Source organism: Coenobita brevimanus, chromosome 6 (assembly GCF_032717465.1).
Source record: "Coenobita brevimanus isolate Jiangsu-jjx chromosome 6, ASM3271746v2, whole genome shotgun sequence".
NCBI classification, from domain to species: domain Eukaryota; kingdom Metazoa; phylum Arthropoda; class Malacostraca; order Decapoda; family Coenobitidae; genus Coenobita; species Coenobita brevimanus.
Genome location: NC_136959.1, coordinates 29,190,197 through 29,212,022, shown reverse-complemented (window position 1 = coordinate 29,212,022; position 21,826 = coordinate 29,190,197).

The window sequence follows — 21,826 nt, the reverse complement described above, 5'->3', positions numbered from 1 at the left end:
TCTCCGGCATATGATCTCCCCTTTTTGGGCTCCATGGTGGGTGGAGGGGTGTTTTTCTTTGCTGTTCATGGTACCTCGTTTCGTTCACTCCGTTTATGCAGGCTCCGACATGATTGCCTGCATCTGCCTTGGTCAGTTAATGGCAGCTCTCCATGCTGCTCAATTTCTGGCAGCCTCCCTATTCAGTCCCTTATCCCTAAGGTCACACTGTATGACCTCGTTCCAGTTTTTTTTTTTTTTCGGTTTCCTCTTGCAGCCCTATCCCCCGCGTTAACACTTCTCACTCTCCGCACGCAGCCTTCATACTCCATCCTCCACACATGCCCAAACCATCTCAGTCTACCTCCCGTCATCACAACACCTATACACTCCGCTCGCATCCTTCCTCTCGACTCTTCCATTGCATACCCAGCCCCCCAGGCCCGGCGTTCAAGGATGCACAGCACATGCATCTAATCATTGTCCCTCCTGTATGTTCGAGCCTGCGAATATCCTCTTCCATTACTGCCCAGGTCTCACTACCATACAACATTACGCTCCTTACACATGCCACATATAAAGATCCCTTAGTATGGAGAGAGATCCCCCTCAATGTCAGGAGAGGTAACAGCTTCCTGAACTTCTTGCAACCACACCTCACTCTAGCCACAGAGCTAGCTCCAGCCGCACCTTCAGTAAGTAACATGTCTCCCAAGTACAAAAACCCTTCCACGCACTCGAGAGACTCACCAGCAAGATCAGTCCTTTCACTCTTGACCGTCTGTCATGCACTTCTCGACACACTGCACACATAGTTTACCTTCCCTAAAGTTTCAAAGTTTTATGGTAAACTGGATGAGTTTTTACCGTCATCATTTGACAAAGTTCAAGACTACACGCGAATGCTATATTACGAAAATATAGTGCATTCTATAGGGAAACATTACGGTCTTGGTTCCATGTCCGTATCGTTATCTGTTCATGATGAATAATTATATTAGTGATTTTTTAGATTATCATTACATAGATCTTGACCTTTGATTTTCTTCGCCGAAAATTTAATCAGTGTTCCACTCTTAACGTAAATCATTATAATAAATATGGAGCACCTTACTCCAACAATTCTTCATTTTTTCATACCTTGACCTTGATTGACGACTGTTTCCGGCTGAAATTCTGAGAGCTTAATAAGAACGAAACAGAGAATAATGAAAGATGAAACAAGGATCTAAATTAGCATGTAAAAAACTTGCAGGGAAGCACAAAATTATAAAGCAAACTGGAAGAGTCAAACCAGAAATCAGGTAAAAAAAAAAGAGTAACAAGTGGTGAAGTAGAAGGCCTAAAATAAAAAAGAAGGCAAAGAAGGCGAGACAGAGACAAAGTAAATATTCAGTGATTAAGAGATGAAGCATATGAAAGAGAAAAGTAACCCGAAATTTTTAAGAAAAATAAGGAACATAAACATTAATACGGCTCATACATAAACAATAACTTACATCAGGGAACAAGAACAAATGCGAAATAAAAAACAAGGGGAGACACACACACACACACACACACACACACACACACACACACACACACACACACACACACACACACACACACACACACACACAAATAAATCACAGGTGATAATCAGCGGAGTAGGAGAGCTGCGATTACTCCACTTAAGGAAAAGTGAAATGCTATGCCATTACACTTGCCAGAAGGGTACCAAGACGGGCAGTGGTGTGCCGGAACAGGTTAGTGGTGGTTTTAGTGTCTGGGATGAAGGTGCCGAGGCTCACGTGGACATGGGCGCTGGCAACGCATGTAGCACAGAATGAGAAACTAAAGAGAACCACAGGATGAGAAACTAAAGATAATGTATAGCACCGACAGTGTTGGTGGAGATAGAGAGAGAGAGAGAGAGAGAGAGAGAGAGAGAGTTGCAGTGATAAGTAGTACATCAAAAAGTCTTACGACTCGTACCATGGAGGTATTATGAGCGAAGTTGTCACATATACATGGCTCCTTGTTAAAGAAAAGTATAGTGAAGTTCAAGGATTTCCCAGGGTCAGACGAGCCCAGTGGTAGCGCTCGCGCTTCACGACTGTAAGGACGGCAGTTCGAGCCCGCACAAGGTAGCACATTTCTAGTGAGGGATGTTGCGGTCTCTTCAAGGATCTCTATTTGTCTTGCACAGCTATATGGTTCACTGGTCCTAGCTCAGGGAATTCACCAACCCACCTCTCTCACCTGTAAAACGGACACGGAAAACGAAGTGCATCTAACCAGGAGGAAAAGGGCCTAGCTAGGAAATTTTACAGAAGAAAACATTACATCAACCACTGCGAGAGACCTACCAACCATTGTCTACCCCAGATATGAACAGCTCTATCAAGTAACTGTCAATTACCTAGGCTATTACCCGATTCCAGCCATTGCAGATCTTGTATGTGAAGATATTACCTTGTGTATCATAGTAGAAACGCTTCAGTCCACATTTTCATCGATGATTCGACGTTTTGTTGCTGTGATGATAATGTTTTCAAATCCACAAGGGATGTTGAAAACCTCAAGTAGCTTCTTGCTTAAACGTATAGTCTCTAACGAGAAAAGGCTCAGTACTAGCAACCTTCTCTGGCATTCGATATGTCTGATGCATGGATCAGTTTTCTCGCTCATACCTGGGCTCTTCCAAACCTTGTAATATCCGAGTCGGTGACTTAATATTCCAGATGTGGCCATCAAAGTTTTGTACAGAGAGAGGACGGTCTCCTTGTTTCGGGTCGTAAACTGCAACTTTATATAACCTGGAAGGCTCTGTGCTTTATTCTCTACTTCAGTGCACTGTTTGGATAGCCTGGTTACTGTTGATTAATTCACCTTTGCCTTTCTTTAAAGTCATTGCTGCTAAACTCACCTCTTAAGAAAGAGTAGTTGGTTCTTGGATTTACATGACCAGTGTGCAACACCTTGCACTTGCCCAGGTTGAACGGCATTTGTCAATGTTAGTAAATTAGTTCATAGGTAGTTTTGTCATTGTGAATGAAGAAGCATTGCCTCCTAGCTTTGTGTCGTCCGCCGGTTTTGCGGTTCATGTGATGATCCTTACACCCATATCACTGGCGTAAATAATAAATAATAATGGACCTAAAAGTAAACCTAGTCGTATTCCACTTGTAACTGGTGTTCAGTAAGAGGTTTCCTCATTCACTTTCACTCTTTAGTGCCAGTCAGTCAGCCAGTTTTCCATCCATGCAGCAAGTTCTCCCGAGGCTCGAGTTTTTTGCCTTCATCCTCAGATGAGATACAGTACTTAATTGATCGCTCTCGGGAGGTCCAAATTAAGAATGTCAGCTGCCCGGTCCTGGTCATATTCAGGGAATACGTTATGCAGTGGAAGAATTCAAACTGGTTTAACACGAATGATGCCACCTGCAGCCATCTTGTGAGTCATACAGTAACTTATTCGAATCTAGATTACGATCCCATCTGCAATTATACCTTTCAGATGCAGGCCAAATTGGCCGGTAAGTTCCTGTAAAATGGCGATCTCCCTTTTTGAAAATGCAGATCACACTTGCTTTCTTCCGGTTCAGTGTTACTTCCCTAGTAGCTAGCGACTTGTCGAAGATAGTAGCCCGGTGAGGGACCACCTGGTAACCTACTTCTTGCGGGACACTTGGACGAAAGCCATCAGGACCAGGGGATTTCTTAGCTCTTATTTGCCAATCTTTTTGGAAACTTCTTTTCGATACGCATAACATTCTTTAAAGTCACACCCTCAATAGGCAGTGCCTGGCTCAGGGATGTCATCTTCCGTCTCTCTAATGAACGCTAATGAGAAGTTGGAATTAAGCATGTCTGCTTTGCCATGACCAAAGTTTTGCAAAACTGTTTGCATCAAGGAATGGCCCAATCTTGTACTCGATCAGTTTTCCACATAGCCAGAGAACTTGGAATTCTCCTTACATAAAATCATATTCGGAGTGCCTTACTGCACTTAGTCCTGTCTACAGGTGACATAATCCTCCTACGCATGTGGATGTAGTCATTATGAACTGAAAATGCGGTACGCAGCTTTTCTCTTAGTTGTTGTTGCTATCTAACTGGCTAAGGGCTCAAACTTTGTCTGCTGTACCACAAAGCTGTTTCTGAATGAGCTCCAAGACTCATTCACACGTATGGGTTGTTCATATGGTGTTGTCATGGTAGTGGGTTGTTCTGTTTGCAGTTTGGTGTTATTAAATGGACTTTTGTGCATTATAATGACAAAGCCAGTCCGTTCTATGTAATTTTTCTGTGCATTCTGACTAGTTTAGTTGCCGGAGTGTTGGGTGTTTGACCTGTTTATTTTGTCTTTTGTTTATGTTGTGGAGATTGTGTGTATAGAGGAAATTTTGTAGCTCTGTGGTCCTCGTGTTGATTAATTTAATGGCTACTTCTAAGATTTTTCCGTATGTGTGATCTCTGTGTGTGGAGGCTTTTTTTTTTTTTTTTTTTAAATTTTGATTCCACATTTTCATTTTAAGGTTTAATGTGTGTGTGTGTGTGTGTGTGTGTGTGTGTGTGTGTGTGTGTGTGTGTGAGAGAGAGAGAGAGAGAGAGAGAGAGAGAGAGAGAGAGAGAGAGATTGGCACAGACAATATGCAATTGTTCTTTGCTCCTGACTGAACTTGATTGACCATTTTGTGTATGTAGTTTTGTATGTTAGTCATGTGTATGTTTGTGGCCAGATTGTTTCCAGTGTCTACGACTAGAAGGAACAAAACAGACTGGCAGGATGGAAAATCTGCCGATGCACTGGTAAGGAAACCCGAAGTGTGTTTCCAAGATTGGGGGATTGTGCTGACACTGCAATGCACTATCCTTCTTTTGTGGAAGGGGGAGGGAGTTGACGGATGTTTGTAAATCTGGGCAGCTCTGACGCCCAGGTATATGGGTGCCAGAGCGTAACGGCGTCCTTATGCAACACCAGTGCATATGGTGTTGTGGTTGTTTTGCTACCCCCGGCCTGTCTTACCAACACACCTGTCTGCCATAGGTTAGCAGCTGCGTTTATGGGGCCACCCTACAGGTACCGTAGAGTAAATACACCGCGTAGGGGACTATCGTCCCCCTGTAATATCAGCATCTCTCCATGGTCGAACTAGGTTTCTCCCCACGGCGAGGTGCAGGGAAAATGAGGAGTTTTGGCTCCTAGGTGGAAGCCGCAGCTGCTTTGCTCCACCTAGGGTACACATCATTACCGTGTATAGGCCCCTCGTTAGCATCACAATGAATATATGTAAAACTGATTAATTGTTCCAACAAGGGAAACAGTGACTATAAAAGAAATAGATGTTTAAAAATGGAAGGAGAAACTCAAACTAAGGAAGAATCTGCTGGCAAAAATGAGAGCGAGAAATGTCGCGGGAAAATTATGCTGGGCTGGAAAGGCAAAAAGTCAACACTGACTTCTTTTTTTTAAAGAAAATAAAATTCAGAACCAGGGGTGAGTGCCGAGTGGATTCCAGTTTAACAGGGAGAGAGAGAGAGAGAGAGAGAGAGAGAGAGAGAGAGAGAGAGAGAGAGAGAGAGAGAGAGAGGAGACGAGGGAGAAATCTGGAAGGGAAGAGGGAGACCAGGAAGTGGAAGATGGCACAGGAAGAAAAAAGGCCTGGGAGAGATGAACAAAAAAGAGAGAAGAAATTGGGAGGAGGCAGAGGTTTAGAGGGAATGAGGGGGAATAAAAAATTGGACGAGTGATAGATGGCTAGGTCAATGTGAGTATATTTTGATGAGCATTCTGTGTGTTGCATTAGTGGAAGGCTTAGTAACAAATCTGTGTTGTGTTGCTTAAAGTGCCGGTGTGTTGTGATGGCAAACAATCTTTGCTTTGAGAGGTAATGTAGGATCTTGGTTTAGAGTGCTGATGAACAAATTTGTTTTTTTTCTGGGGTGAATATAGATCTGTGCTGATATTTGGTATGAGATTACTGAAATGTGATGAAATAAGACCATTTGTAAGATAATAGGATATTTGTGTTGCATATGTGAAAGGATGTAAGAGTTGTGTCTTTGTGTTGTACATGTGAAAGGATGGTAGAGTTGCATCTTTGTGTTGTATATGCGAAAGACTGTTAGAGTTGCTTCTTTGTGTTAGGTTTATGAAACGATGTTAGAATTATATCTTTCTGTTGTATCTGTGAAAGGATGTTAGTTTTAATCATGTCTTGTATCTGTGAAAGGAAGCTATAGTTATATTTTGGCGTAACAAGTGTGTGTGTTGACATTTTATACAAGATTGGTGTGTAAATGACCTTTCTGGTGTGTTGGCACTAGAGGGTCATCTGTTGTGCCCCTTCCTGGCCGTATGGTAATTACAGCAACACCTGAGCCCCTCCTTTCCAAGAGGCAGAGAGGTAACCAGTCAGCTCCATATTTTTTAAAGACTTTCACGAATGTCATATTTGTATGTCTTCACGTGAGGTAAAGTAGAGCTTCTTAATAATTTGCGCTGGGCATGCTTTTTTTTTTTTTTGTCTGTCTGTCTGTCTGTCTGTCTGTCTGTCTGTCTCTCTCTCTCTCTCTCTCTCTCTCTCTCTCTCTCTCTCTCTCTCTCTCTCTCTCTCTCACACATACACACACACACACACACACACACACACAAGAATATCCATTTTTCCTCGCAGCCATGGTAATAGGGTGCACACAAAGAGACCTTTAAGCTGGAAAAAACCTCTCCCCTTCTCGAGCAAGCAAGAAGGAACCACAAGATGATCAGGATGAGACGCAGGGACTGAGGACGCGGGAAGAAAAAGCCGGATTAAGAGACAACACCCCACGAGGAAACAAGGATGAAAGCACCACATCTGTAGAGAACGTCCCTGAAGGTGACATAACCAAACTCTGAGGGACGGGAAAAAGGAGACATACAATAACAAAGATCTCACGGCTAGATCGAATAGAAGTGAAATTATAACTTAACAGACAACGTGCAGGAGGAAGAATGCCAAGCTAGAGTGTTCAAGAGGACGGAGCTACAGTTTTCAGGAATACGACGCAGATACGCATAAGAGGACAGAAAAAGGTCAAAGGCAAATACAGTACGAGCAGGGTATAAACAAACAGAAATGGATTAAAAGGGCGAAGTTAAAGACGGCAAGACGAGAGAGAGAGAGAGAGAGAGAGAGAGAGAGAGAGAGAGAGAGAGAGAGAGAGAGATGTGACACCTCAGCACAGAAGAGAATATAAAGGGACCCAAACGAAGGAAAGAGAAAAAGAAAGGATGCAGGACTGTAAGGAGACAGCTTAACGAGAAAATAAATAAACTGAGAACCACAATTGCATTATTAGTAAGGTCACAGGAATGAGGAAAATGCTGAAGAGGGCACTGTCAAATTATCACCGCCCCCCCCCCAAAAAAAAAAAAAAAGGATGTGACGAATGAAGAGAACACGCCAAAACAAGATTTAAAGTTGAATCGAACGGAACAAAGGCAGACATACTGAAAAGACTGGAAGGAACAAGACACGGCAGGAAATAGAATACAGGTAGACGAGCCTGGAGACAAAAGGGCATGAATATATTTTTACCAATAACATCAGTATTAGTTGCGTAGATTCTTAGAAGCCGCAGTAGAGGAAGATTCGACAAAATTTTCCACAGTTAGTCAGTCAGCTCATGAATCTTTTCCCTGCCATACTCCTCCCCAGCTTTCCTGAAATGCAGTGCACGGCAAAGATCATGATGTCAGCAAAGATATTTCAGTGGTGCCTCCCAAGAAAAGGGTGCAGCAAATATGAGGGATGAATTGTTAAGAGGTGCGAGTAAGCCACATCCTGCATCCTTACCTTTGAAGTGATGAGGGTTTTGTTCAAGCATGTCACTTTTCACAAGATACTGCACAGAACTTTGCACAATGCTAGACCTTCACCAAGACCAGGACTTAGTCAAAGTGGAGCCCCACAAGTCAACCCCCCCCCCCCCGTAAATGATTATTTCTTTTCACTTACATTATTGTAGGGGTGCGTGGAACGATCACAGGTGTTCTTTGTCTTTTTTGAAGATCCTCTGCATTTACCAAATGTTAAATTTTCACACTTGCCGATTGATACCGCATTTCCAGATATAGATTTTTTTTTTTTTAATGTGTCCGACTCTAGGCATACGCTTCACAGCCTGTTTCTAAGGCCCAGTAGTTCTCCTACATAATATACACCTCTACATGTCACCATTTCGGCGCTAACACCCACCGTCCATGCTGAATACGTGCTAGGGCTGTCTGATACAGGACTGGTGTACTGGCATTAGCGGGAGTGTTTTTACGACATACCGGCGGGTCTTCTTGTAGATCAGTAAAGTCAGTTTTTATTAAACTCAGATGCTTAAACTATTCCCTGCCCCAGCGGGGATATGAACATGGGTCCGGTAGGACTGCAGGCCACCTCTCTACCGACTGAGCTACCGCCTCCCCCAACAGAATAGCTCACTAGACTGTCATTAATGCGTAGTGTAAGAAGGTAAAAATTATATTGATGAAAAGGAGGAGGAGGAGGAGAGAATATGATGATGATGATTAAGCCAAGAGGAAGGAGAAGAAGGAAACAGAACCGGACAGAGAAAAAAAAATGACAAAATGAAGAGTAGGAGAAAGAAAATGAGGGTGCAAGAAGAAACGTTACAAAGGCAGGAATGAACAGTCAGAGAAAGCAGCACCCGCCCCCACCCAGTGACCTAAGGGCTTTATATTTGACTTTGCCCTGTGACCTTCATCTTCTGCACACTTCTGTCAAAATCAGAACACAACAATTTTGGTTCAAATAGGATATTTAAGTTCACTTTGCTTTGAGACCTTGACCTTTGACTTTTACCTGTGCTCTTGACCTTTAACTGCTTAGTCTCAAAATCAGATCTCTTATCAGTGTTTTAAACTAAAAAAATAAATAAATAAATAAAAAGGTTTAGTCTATATTGGATAAAAACTGTTTATAATTACCTTGTCATGTTGCCGTGACCTTCGACCTGTTGTTCTAAAAAAATGGTCGGTCAGCCTCTTGTATAATCCTCAGTTCATTCACCACCTTTAACCCACATCACATCAAAACTGTTTTAGATGTTTTGTCAATGCGCTGACTCACTGGGGTCGAATGTTGACCTCGTCCTCTGACCTTTATATAAGACTGATTATTCTCAAAACTTAAATCCTTCCTTCTTGCCTGACCCTTTACATTTCCAACAAGTTTGGCTCAAATCAGATCAAAACTTATAGAAGTGACAATACACTGTGACCTTGGCCTTTGACTTCTACCAGTGACCTTGACCTTTGGGTGATTATTGTCAAGATCGAATCCTTTACATTTGCCCTCTCCTCAACCCTTCCACAAAGTTTGGTCTAAATCGATAAAACTGTTCAACTTGACCTTACTTTGTGACCTTGACCTTATATCTGTTGCTCGCGAAAATACTGGATTCATTCTCTGGCTGGTCCTCAACCCTACTTGAGTTTAATGAAGCCTAGAAAATGAGGCGAACTTTGACCTTGCCCTTTCACTTTCACCTTCGACAAAGTGTTCTGACAAATAACTGCATTCTTAAATTACCCTCAGCCCTTCTCCAAGTTTGGCCTGCACTGGATGAAAACTTCCAGGCTCATTTTGCCAGATCAAGGTTCGGCCCAGCGTGTCCTTAGCATTTCGCCTACTGTTCTAAAAAAAAAAAAAAAAATGTTTCTTCATGCCCTGTGCGTCAACCCTTCCACCAGGTATAGCTGAAAAGGGATGAAGTTTTTTTTTTTTTCTGTTAACACCGAGAGGTAGACAAAGACAGGCACACACACACACACACACACACACACACACACACACACACACACACTTTCAAATATATATATATAATATATATATATATATATATATATATATACATACGGTATGTATATGGAACTTCTGTGGTACGGTGGTGAAGTATGCGTCTTCGTACACTGAAGAACAAGGGTTCGCGCCCCGCCAGGGTAATAAACTTTGCGAGCGTTCTTCTGTCCACGTGCTGCTTTGGCGGACACAAGGGGTGCTGTGGTTGAACCAGTGTCGCATACTATAAAGTATGCTTGCACCCAGTCGGCTTGTGTGGGCCAATTACATTTGTTTCACAGACTACACACACATTCAAAGCCACTACAACACTACAATTACACTTACAAGCTCTTCTCACCCTACATACAATCTCTACTAGACAGCCTAAGCCACTTGGTAGAGATACATGGCTGTAACGTCCCCACTTCGGTCGGGATAGGCCGGTTCTGCAGTGGACACTCAAACGGCTAATGAGATGAGAGATCTATCTATCTATCTATTGCCAGACGCCTCAATCCCATTTAGGGTGGCCACAAATAAATCGCCTCCACGTCGTCCTGTCCCCCGCCATTTCACTGCCCTGCTCCCAACTCACACCCCCCTCTCTCATATACCTCTCTACCCCATCCCTCCATCTCATCCTCGGCCTCCCCCTCCCTCTTCCCCCCTCCACCTCACTCACATACACTCTCTTCATCAGTCTTTCACCCTCCATCCTCTCCACATGGCCAAACCACCTCAGTGTGTTCCTCATAACACTTCCTATCACATCCACATCCACACCACGACGCTCCTTTATATCCTCATTCGTCAGCCTGTCTCTCCATGCGACTCCACAGGCTCCTCTTAAATAACTCATTTCCACTGCTCTCACTCTTGACTTGTGTCCTTCCAACAACGTCCAAGCTTCACATCCATACGTTAGAGTTGGTATCACAATACTGTCATGTAGTAACTTTTTCACTTCCATGCTCACCTTCCTGTTTCTTATCATTGCTTTCAAGGAACCAGCAACCTTTCTTCCCTTCTGTACCCTTTCAAGCACTTCACCCTCCAAACCTCCATCTTTACTCATCACTCTACCCAGGTACTTAAACGTACTCACATTTTCCAATTCCTCACCATCCAACCTCGCTGTACATTCACTGACTTCACCTCTCTCAAAGATCATCACTTTACTCTTCCCTACATTCACCTTTACTGTAGATTCCGTTTCTTACACACTCTCCCAAACTCATCCACCAAGCCTTGCAGCTCCCCTTCGTCTTCACTCAACAACACAGTATCATCTGCAAACAACAGTACAGGGAGTTTCCAAACACTACCCTCTCTCACCAGGGCCACTCCAACATCCACTACCCTACCTTGTACCTCTTTTATTACCCCATCCATGAACAGATTGAACAACCATAGAGACATGACACGTCCCTGTTTCAACCCAACCTCCAAAGAGAAAAATTTACTTAGTTCACCATCCACACGCACTGTAGCCTTAGCACCATCATACATACTCTTCACAGCATTCAACAACTTTCCATCTACTCCATAATTCTTAATGCTTCCCACAATCCTTGTCTATCCACCCTGTCATATGCTTTCTCCAAATCCATGAAAGCTGCATACAACTTCTTTCCCTTCTCTAGAAACTTTTCCACTAAAGATCTAAGAATGAATATCTGATCTACACAACCTCTTCCTTTCCTAAAGCCTCCCTGTTCTTCTCCAACTAATTTCTCTGTTCATTCCCTAACTCTGTCAATAAGTATCCTACCATACACTTTTCCTATTATACTAAGAAGACAAATGCCCCTATGATTACCACACACTTCTTTTTCCCCTTTTCCTTTGTACAAGGGAATAATTATACCTGACTTCCAATCCTCCGGGACTCTACTTTCCTCCCAGGCCAATCTGCACATCTTCCACATCCATTCTATTACTATCTCTCCCCCATACTTCACCATTTCACCACACACTTCATCAATTCCTGGGGCTTTCCCCAATTTAACTTTCTTCATTGCTTCCACAACTTCTATCCTACTGATTTCTTCCTGTCTTCTCACCTCCCTCCTTCTCTCAGCCATTCCCCAGCCACTTATACTCGCATTACTTCCATCCTCTACGTTCAACAAATCCTTAAAGTGTTCTCTCCATCTGCTCACTTTTTCTCCCTTCTCCACTAGTAATCTACCATTTTTATCATTCATTCCCCTGCTAACCTCACTTCCACCCTGTCTTACTCTCTTCACCTCTTTCCAGAACATTTTCTTACAGTCCCTCCACTTTACACTCAAATTCCTTCCAAATTCCTCATCCACTCTCTTCTTACTCTCTCTTACTAATCTTTTCACCTCTCACTTTCTTTCTACATATAACTCTCTCTTCCGCCTCTCAACTTCTTCCACGCCCCTATTTCTCATCCATTCATTGTATGCTTTCTTCTTTTGTGCCACAGCCTGTCTCACCTCTTCAGTCCACCACGCTGTTCCTTGCACCCCCCTCCATCTTCTCTTCCTCCCACACACCACATCACATGCTGCACATATTTCTTCTGTAAATATCCTGCACACACTTTCCACGTCCCCCATCTGCTCCAATTCATATTTGCCCAATCGTTCCTCCACTTCTCTCTTATACTCTGCCTTTTTCTCATCCTCTTGTAACCTTTCCACTCTCCTTGCAACTACTCCTTCCTCTCGTCTTTCCCTCCTTCTATTCCTCCATCTTACTTGTATCCTAATTCTGGCCACCACCAAGTAGTGGTCAGAAAGTCCACTCCCCCAGCCTCTATAAGCTCTTGCATCCATTACACATCTTCACATCCTTTCATCCACACACAGATAATCAATCATTGCCTTCTTCATTCAGCTCACCACCCACCCTTCTCATCACTCGCCATGTATACCTGAAGAGGGTATTGGCTATCACCAACCCTCTCCCAGCACAAATGTCCACTAACGCACTGCCATTCTCATCTATCGCAGCAGGCACGCCCCACTCACCAACTATTCCATCCACCTTCACATTCCCTACTTTACCATTCATATCACCGATCGAAAACACTCTCTCATTCCTTCCAAACTTTTCCATGCTCATTTCTACATTTGTCCAGAACTCTTCTCTCACTCTTCCAGCACGATCTTGCGTTGGCGCATACACACACACAATCGCACACATTTGTATTCCAACTTTCAACTTTACCCACACAATCCTTGACCCAACTGATCCATGCTGTCTTATGTTCTTCTTCCATCTTTTACTCACAACTATAGATACTCCTTCCTTTGCCCTCTCATTCTCTCTTACTGCACATATACCCCATCCATACTCCCATTCTCTCACACTTTCTCCTCTCCATTTTGTTTCAGTCATTCCACATACATCCACTTTTGCACCCTCAAGCACCTGCACAATCTCTCTCTCTTTCACCTCATCATTCGCTCCTCTTACATTTCACGTAGCCATTATCAAGTCCTTTGTCCGGTCCTGGGTCGTCATCGTTTGGTCAGTCCTTGTCCGAGGCTTCTTGTTTGTTTTTTTAGTTAGTTGTTTTCCGGGGAGGGACACTAACCCTCCGCCAACCCTTTGAGTCGCCTTTTACGACAAGCAGGGATACTGGGGGAGTATTCTTGAAAAACCACCCTACCCCCAGGGTATATATATATATATATATATATATATATATATATATATATATATATATATTTAGGGTGGGTCGAAAAATTTTTTTTTTTTATATTCGTAAAGCCTGTGCATGGGAAATATGTGCATGGATGCGGAGACTATGTATGAATTTTTTTTGAAATCCAAAAATACTTAGAGGTGCCGCAATGTGATTGAAATTTGACGCAAAATCAGATATGAATTCCAAACGTATTTCATACCAACATGTCTCCTAGACCGATTATATATATATATATATATATATATATATATATATATATATATATATATATATATATATATATATATATATTGTAGATAGTGTAATGAAATAAAATGACTCTGGAATACTTGTAGTACTGATGCTGTTGCTTTGTTCATATCATATTTTATTTATTTATCATTAATGACTATTTATTCCATTGCAGGTGAAATTTGACAGGTTTGAGAGTTCACTGATATTAAATATAATAGAACATTATTGACAATTTAAAGACATGGCTAGTGCAGTGAAAATTAGAAAAGTGGTCAAGCGAAAACTTCTTCCAGCTGTCTCCCTTTTTGGAGAGGCAGAGTTTACTGAAAAACAACTTCCTACGTGTGAAGTAGTTATTCAGCATTTTCTCCATGTAAGAGCAGTCCTTCTTAATGAGAATGAAGGAAAAAAGGAGCCAGCTGCCAATGAAGTAGCAAAACAAGTGGCAGCCGCAGTGACTGAAATTTGGAAAAAAAAGCTTCAGTTCCCACAGTTTCTCTGCAACAAGTACTAGCTAAAGTGAAGATGTGTCATAATAAGTACAGACAAATTATGAAAACTGACCGGAAACGTAAAGACTTTGAAGTTAATTTACAGGATTTTAAGAGGAAAAACAAATAGATTTTTGATATAGCAGCGTGTAAGTGTGTGAACTTCTCATTGTGTTCTTGTGAGAAAAATCGTAAAGTTCCAGTAGAAGAACGTTCCTTTTTGATTGATCAACGGAGTTCCAGGAAAATGTTTATCGAAGGTATTGATCATATGACTAGTAAGAAGCTTCAGAAACGCTCTGAACGGAAAGAAAAAGAAAGACATCGACTTGAGAGGTACGAGACTGATGACATGCCATCAACATCTGCAGCGGATACTGGCGATATGAGTTATTCTGATAGTTCAGATGACGGTGAGACAGGTAATAGACGTGGAGATGATAATGAGAAAGACAGTGAGACAAGTAATAGAGGTGGAGATGATATTGAGAAACAATCACCAAAATCAAGCCAACTGAGAATAAAGCTACCATCTTTAGCAAGGTCATGTGACAGCTATGGAGTTTCTGATAGAGCAGGGGCAGCAATAGCATCAGCTGTATTAGAGGATTTTGGTCTAATTAGTACTCAGGAAAAATCAAATGTAGTAGACAAAAGTAAGCTGAGAAGACAAAGGAAGAAAGTAAAGAGAGACTTAAATGAAGCAAGGAAAGAAAATATAATAGAGGCCTTATATTTTGATGGAAGGAAGGATAACACAAAAGTAAATATGAAGAAAACTGGTGGATATTACTCTAACACTATAAAAGAGGAACATATTATTCTGATTGCTGAGCCTGATTCAAAATATATTGGACACTTTACTCCCCAAACTGGAAATGCAACAAATATAGCTAATGGGATTATTGAATATCTAAAGAAAGAAAAAGTGAATACAGATGATTTGAAAGTAATTGGCTGTGATGGAACAAACACTAATGTTGGCAGGAAAAATTGTGTAATTAGACTACTTGAGTCTTATTTCAAGAAACCATTTCACTGGTTTGTCTGCCTACTTCATACCAATGAATTGCCTTTACGACATCTACTACACCATCTAGATGGAGGAACAAAAGGACCTGACCATCTCACTGGACCAATTGGCAAAAACTTGATAAATTGTGAGACTATGCCAGTTGTTAATTATATGGCTATCAAAGGCAACAACATTCCAAAATACTCTGATGGACTTCAACTAAACAAAGATCAAAGTTACCGTATGGAAATAATTTATGTAATGCTGTTTCCGATGGAATTTGTCCACCAAATCTCTAGCATCTTAACCCAGGGCCTATTAACCATTCAAGGTGGCTAACTACTGCCAACAGAATCTTGCAACTATATGTTGCTAGTACTGAACCGTCAGAACAACTGATTACACTAACCACATTCATCATGCGAGTGTATGCCACAGCATAGTTTGAAATTAAGCACAACTCCTCCTACAGTCATGGACCAAGAAATCTGTGGCTTATGATCTCCAACTCAGGATACTTGGCAGATGATCTTAAGTCAGTGATAGATCCTGTTCTTCAAAGAAATGCTTACTTTGCTCACCAGGAAAATATTCTAGTTGCTATGCTTTCAGATAGCAGGAGAGAGATCCGGGAACTGGCTTTTAGAAGAATCATGGTAGCTAGAAACCAAAAGGAGACTAGTTCATTTCCGCGGGAGTTTGAGATACCTAAGCTAAACTTCAATGCAAATGATTACACAGACATGATTTTTTTTAACAATTGTCCAAGACATGAACCACCTATGACCATGGAATTAACAGTCCCTGAGCTGAAAGCCATAGTGCAAGGAGATGTGTGTGCTATCTCCAAGAGATATCCTTGCCATGCTCAGGCAGTAGAAAGACATGTTAAATTAGTTACAGAAGCTTCGGCCTCGGTATGTGGAGAGAGGGAACGTGACGGATTTATCCGTACACGAATTGAAGCAAAACAAATAATGCCCAAATCTGACACTAAATCAGACTACAAATGCAGTTAAGTAATTGATTTAATGGAGGGAGGATGGGATGGACATGGTGTGGAACTCGAAATGCAGCCACCTCCTCGTGGTGAGTTCTGGGTGACGTACCTTACGTATCAAGATAGGTCAGCGAAGAGCTGCAAACAATTAGAAGAATTGCGGGACCTCTATATATTGGTCTATTGCAATGAAATTTGAACAGTAGGCTCATTATGGCATTCTACAAGTTTCTGAAACACAGGCCAAGTGAAAATTTGAAAGAAGTTGTTTTTCATCAATTTTCGACCCACCCTAATATATATATATATATATATATATATATATATATATATATATATATATATGTGTGTGTGTGTGTGTGTGTGTGTGTGTGTGTGTGTGTTAACAGTATAACTCAGGCAGTTTTTATTGAGCTTCAACCAAACATGGGTGAAGGATTGAGGTATAGATATTGAATATATGTAGTTTTTTTTTTTTTTTCTAACAACAGGTTGAACGTCAAACGTTATAAAAAAAATAAAATAAAATAACTGGTTTGTGCAATTTCCAGAGTAGGGGTTGACGGGTTGAGGATTTAGGGTAAGGCAAGATTGAATCGATAATTTTTAAAGAATAGTCAGCCAAAGGTCAGGGTCACAGAACAAGGTCAAAGATGGGCCCCTGTGACTGTTTGCCTACAAAATAGCACAGTTTTGATCTGATCTTAGCTAAACACGGTGGAAGGGCTGTGGGTCAGACAAGAAGTAAATCTGCCGTTTATGAGAACACTGGGTCAAAGGTCACGTTCAAAGAACAAGGTTAACTTAAACAGGTTTGTCCGATTTAGACCAAATTTTGACTTGTTTGAGGACAAAGCAGTAATATACTGATTCGGTCTTGGGAACAATTAGTTTAAGCTCAAGATCACATAGAGTTCTGATCTGGCGTAAGCCAAACTTAAAGCAAGAGTTAAGGGTCAGAAAAGAACGGAGGGATTCAGTCAAAGGTTAAAGTCACAGAACTAGGTCAAAGTTAGATCCTTATGTCTGTGTGAACAATATAATTAAAACAGTTTTGATCTGTTCAGGATCAAAGTTAGTGGATGAGTTGAGGATTACCCAAGCTGTTCACCCATTCCTTTCATGAATAATAGGTCAGAGATTAAGGTCTTATTTCACTCCGATGTGAACCAAACTTTATGGAAGAGTTCATGTTATAACAAGGATAAAGAGATTCGATTTTGAGTATCGTTCAAGGGTAAAGATCAAAGGGAAATGTCAAGGGAACTTGGCAAAGTGAACTCAGTTTTTATTTCATTGGAGCCAAAGTTGGTGAAAATATTAAAGGTTAGGCAAGAATGAAGTAACATGAGTTTGTGAGGAAACTGTTGAAAAAGAAGACAACATGGCAAAGTCAAATATTCGGCCCTTTAACTAGTTGGTGGGCGCGGGTGTTTCACGCTCTGAGTGCTCCTTATTTCTTATGTAACTTTTCATTTCATCAGAGCATTCTCTATTACAGGGTTACACATTAGTAAGAAACCAAGTTCGGATATCCCTCAATCCTGCCATGGATCGAAGGTTGATACCACACACACACTCATACGTCATCACTCAGTTTCCAGTACTCATCATATATACTGCTGTGTGCCATGGATGTCTCGTTCAGTACTGGTTTGACAGTATATGCAAGGGTAAATATATAAACAATCAGTGCTTAAAGGACAGCAGTGAGAATAGTACTAACGAAACTCAGATCCTCAAATTCTTGCCAGCAACAGATTCAGATGTGATCGTACACTGTGTTGTATTTAACTGAGGGGACACTTTCAGGGATCTTTATGTCATGCTTCATTAACTCCTACACTGCGGGGATGTTTTCGCCGCTCCTTGTGCGTCCCGCGGGGATATTCGCTCTCTGACTGACTTTTTAAAAATATTTACCAAAAATCAGTTATTAGCCCTAGAATATTATAATTAAATATGCGTAAGGCACATACCTTCAGCTTTCTCGTGGGATGTTTGTTGAGCCTTCGTCACAACCGTAGGACTTGTGGAGACTTCTGAAGTTAGGTAACGAAGTCTCCACTTTACACTTCCCGACATCTCGTGATATGATTACCACAGCCTGATATTATCACTAGAAACACTATTCTATGATTTTCAAATAGTTTGGAATCCATACTCAAAAAAAAAAAAAAACTGTGAAAGCAATGTAAATTACGAGCACGTACGAGCTTCCAACCCATCCTTGTTCCCCGCTGGTATTCTGTCATTTATTATTCATAAAAACACTCACACATTTTATTCCTATTACTTTATTACACTTATATATATCTACAGTATTTATCCATAAGTTTCCTTCAGTAATAGTAGTTTATTGTCACTGTAGGCGTTCACTTTCTCTTTCAGTAAACTACGTAGAGAGGCAAGGTTTCACTTTCACTGTCATTACTTCAAGTATTTGTACTCATATTCTTATATTACTAATTATTTACATTTCTATTTAAATTTTCTATGGTATTTTCAATATTTACACTTCTATTTTACTTACATTATGTTATACACTGTCACCTCCAGTAACTTATAAAACTATATTACACTGTTCAATCATATTTACATCCATTGCTTTCACTTGCTATATACACATTATTTACACATTATTTACAAATTATTTACATTTTCCACTTGCAATCTTTTAGAACTGCTTCAGGCTGTGGTAATCGATGAAGCATGTTACGCAGAGGGGGACCTGCCACTCAGCGCACTGCCAAGAGGTGCATTTGTGCTCAGGTCTGCGTCTGGTTGCATCTGCACACACCTGGCACCTGCAGATCGCAGCCTTCCTCTTGGTTGTGGCAGGCATTTGCACCAGTCTGTGCCGATCCATGTATGCCCTCTGCTCAAGTCTGTCAGGAAGTCTTACAGAATGGCGCCTTGGAGCTGCTGCAGTCACCCTACCATACCTCTCAAGCAGCTGCTGAACGCAAGTCCTGGCGAACAACCTCAGGGAGAAGGACTTGAGTGGCTTTACCTTCATCTTGTACGGGATGAAAGCGTTCAGCATCGTCATGTCAATAAGATGCAGAAAAACTTTCCTGTACCACCTAGTATTCTTCCTGAGGCAGTCGATCTCTCCAATCATCATGTCGGACTTGTCCACCAGCCACATGTTCATATTATAGTTGATGACAGGATCAGGTTTCCTCACAGGTTCGCCTGTCTTACGGCCAACCTTCCCACTGTCTTTCAGTTCCCCCTTGTGTATGGTGGTGATCATGTGCATGACCCTGTTATCATGCCACCGTATTGCCAGCATCTTCTCAGGCTTACGTAGGTGCACGTCTCCTAGCTGTGAGTTTCCTGCCTCGGGGAATTTGGGGAAGTTGGCATGATTGCTCTTCACAGTGCAGCAGGAGCCGATGCCGTGCTCTGAAAGGTATTTAGCAAGTTTCTGTGCTGTATAGTAGTTGTCAGTATACAGCACATGATTCCCACCAAAATACCTTTCAAGCAGCACTTTCACTACACAGCCTGAGAAGCCAAGGGGGTGTGTTTTGTCCAGATCGACAGTGCTGGCTGAATAGATGACGAAGTCAAGGATGTGCCCCGTCTTACAGTCGCACAGTACAAAGAACTTGATTCCAAAACGATGACGTTTGCTTGGAATGTACTGTACGAACCTCAGACGTCCACTGAACAAAACCAAGGATTCGTTTATGACAACCTTCTGAAATGGATGGAAGAATGATATAAATTTATCCTTCATTCTGCTCAGAATCTCCCGGATCTTCCAGAGTGGGTCAGTCTGGGAAGGTACATCATTGTTGGCGAAGTGCAGGTTTCCCATGATGTTACGGAAGCAATCTCTGGCCATGTACTTATTGAAGGTAGGTGAGGGTAGTAAGGGGTCCATGGACCAGTAATCTTCCAACTCATGCTTCTTTGAATGTGGCATGAGAAGCATGAGGGCGAAGAACACATACAGCTCCTGCACTCCAAGCACAGTCCACTGTTGCATTTTCTCTTCACCTGCACCACTTGCAGAACAATGTGACTCGTACCTGTTGGTCTCATCACATATGCGCTGCATGACTTCGTCATCGAGGAAGGCCAAAAGGAAGTCCACACACTCAGCATCCTCGTCAAGAGTGAAGGCAGGTTGTATCCCTGAGGAACTCTCATCAAAATGGAGTTGTTCAGGGACGAAATCAGAACCTTCCATCCACACGAAGGCGTCCAGGGTTCCCTCTCGTGGATGTGTAGGGTGGGTGACGGTGGAGGGTGGCTGTGAGGCAGACCGGGCTGTTTCAAGGTCACTCTGACTGACCCTAGGTTGCCATGTAACACTAGCAGCCCTTACTCTAGTTGCTACTCTACTTTTACGAGTCAGGGATTTACCTCTTCCCCTACGGCCTGCCTTCACTGTAGGTGCTGGTGGAGACTCAGACGACGAAGACTCAGGAGAAATTTCCGCTGAAGAAGAGGAAGAAATCAGTGAAGTGGGGCTGGGAGAGGGAGGAGGTGATTCACCTCGGGACTCATGGTGGGCTGGGTTATGCTGGGCCATTGTTCCGGGGCTAACCCGCCTCCTCTTCATTTCCTTCCCAAATTCCTTCCCTTGCTGCGCCAAGGGCTCCTTTCCCTTGGAGCTAGGACGAACTGGGGACACTGAAGCACTTGTACCTGCAGTTTCTGTCACGATTTCCTCCCCAGGCTCATCACACAATTCACCCGAAGGATCGAAGTCACTATCCATCATTATCATAGATAATTCTGCCAATTTACGTTCCACTGCTGAGTCACTTAGTCCTTTACTGCTTCCCACACGAGTTTTTCTAGGGACGGAGGTCACAGGGCCCTTTGCAATGGGCGCAGAAGCGGCGGAAATGGCGGGGCACGAGTGCGACATGATTTCACCTCAGAGGACGAAAAGGAACTGAATGACGCGGCGTATATGGGCAGCCAAGGGTTGACAATGTCAGTAAGGTGACAGCTGCTAATTTATATGCTATGAAATGATTGGAAGGAAATCTCGACAATACATAATAAATTAGGTAGTCCCAAGTGAATGTAAATATCACTTAGGCTTCTCCCTTCCTTTCATATATATATTTTTATTACGAGAATAGATTTTATGGCATATTTCAAGGGGAAATTACCAGGGAAAATTAGCGAACGAGTGCACGTGGGGTGTTGCCAGGTGGTAATTAGCCAATTCCAGGTATATGGCACTATCAGTTACCTTATTTCTTTTTTGTATATATTATTTTGTATAACAATTGGGCATAGGGCTTATTTCAATGGATGAAATCAATGGAAAATTCCAGGGAAGATTTGCTTAGTGCAGCGCGGCCGGGCAGGCGAGAGGAGAGGGTAATGGAGGGGAGGAAGGGAGGGGAGTCAAGAAAGGGGAAAAATTACTAAATTGTCAACAATGGATGGGAGTCCAGATGATATTAGGAGCACTGACTATTGTTAGACACTGGCAGAACTGATAGATGATACAAGCCACCACTTGAAAGCCTGGGAAAATTCAAAATAACACAGAATCACAAAAGTGACGCCCCACGGTATGATCCAGTGTGCCCGAGCGTCACAAAAGTGACGTCCCAA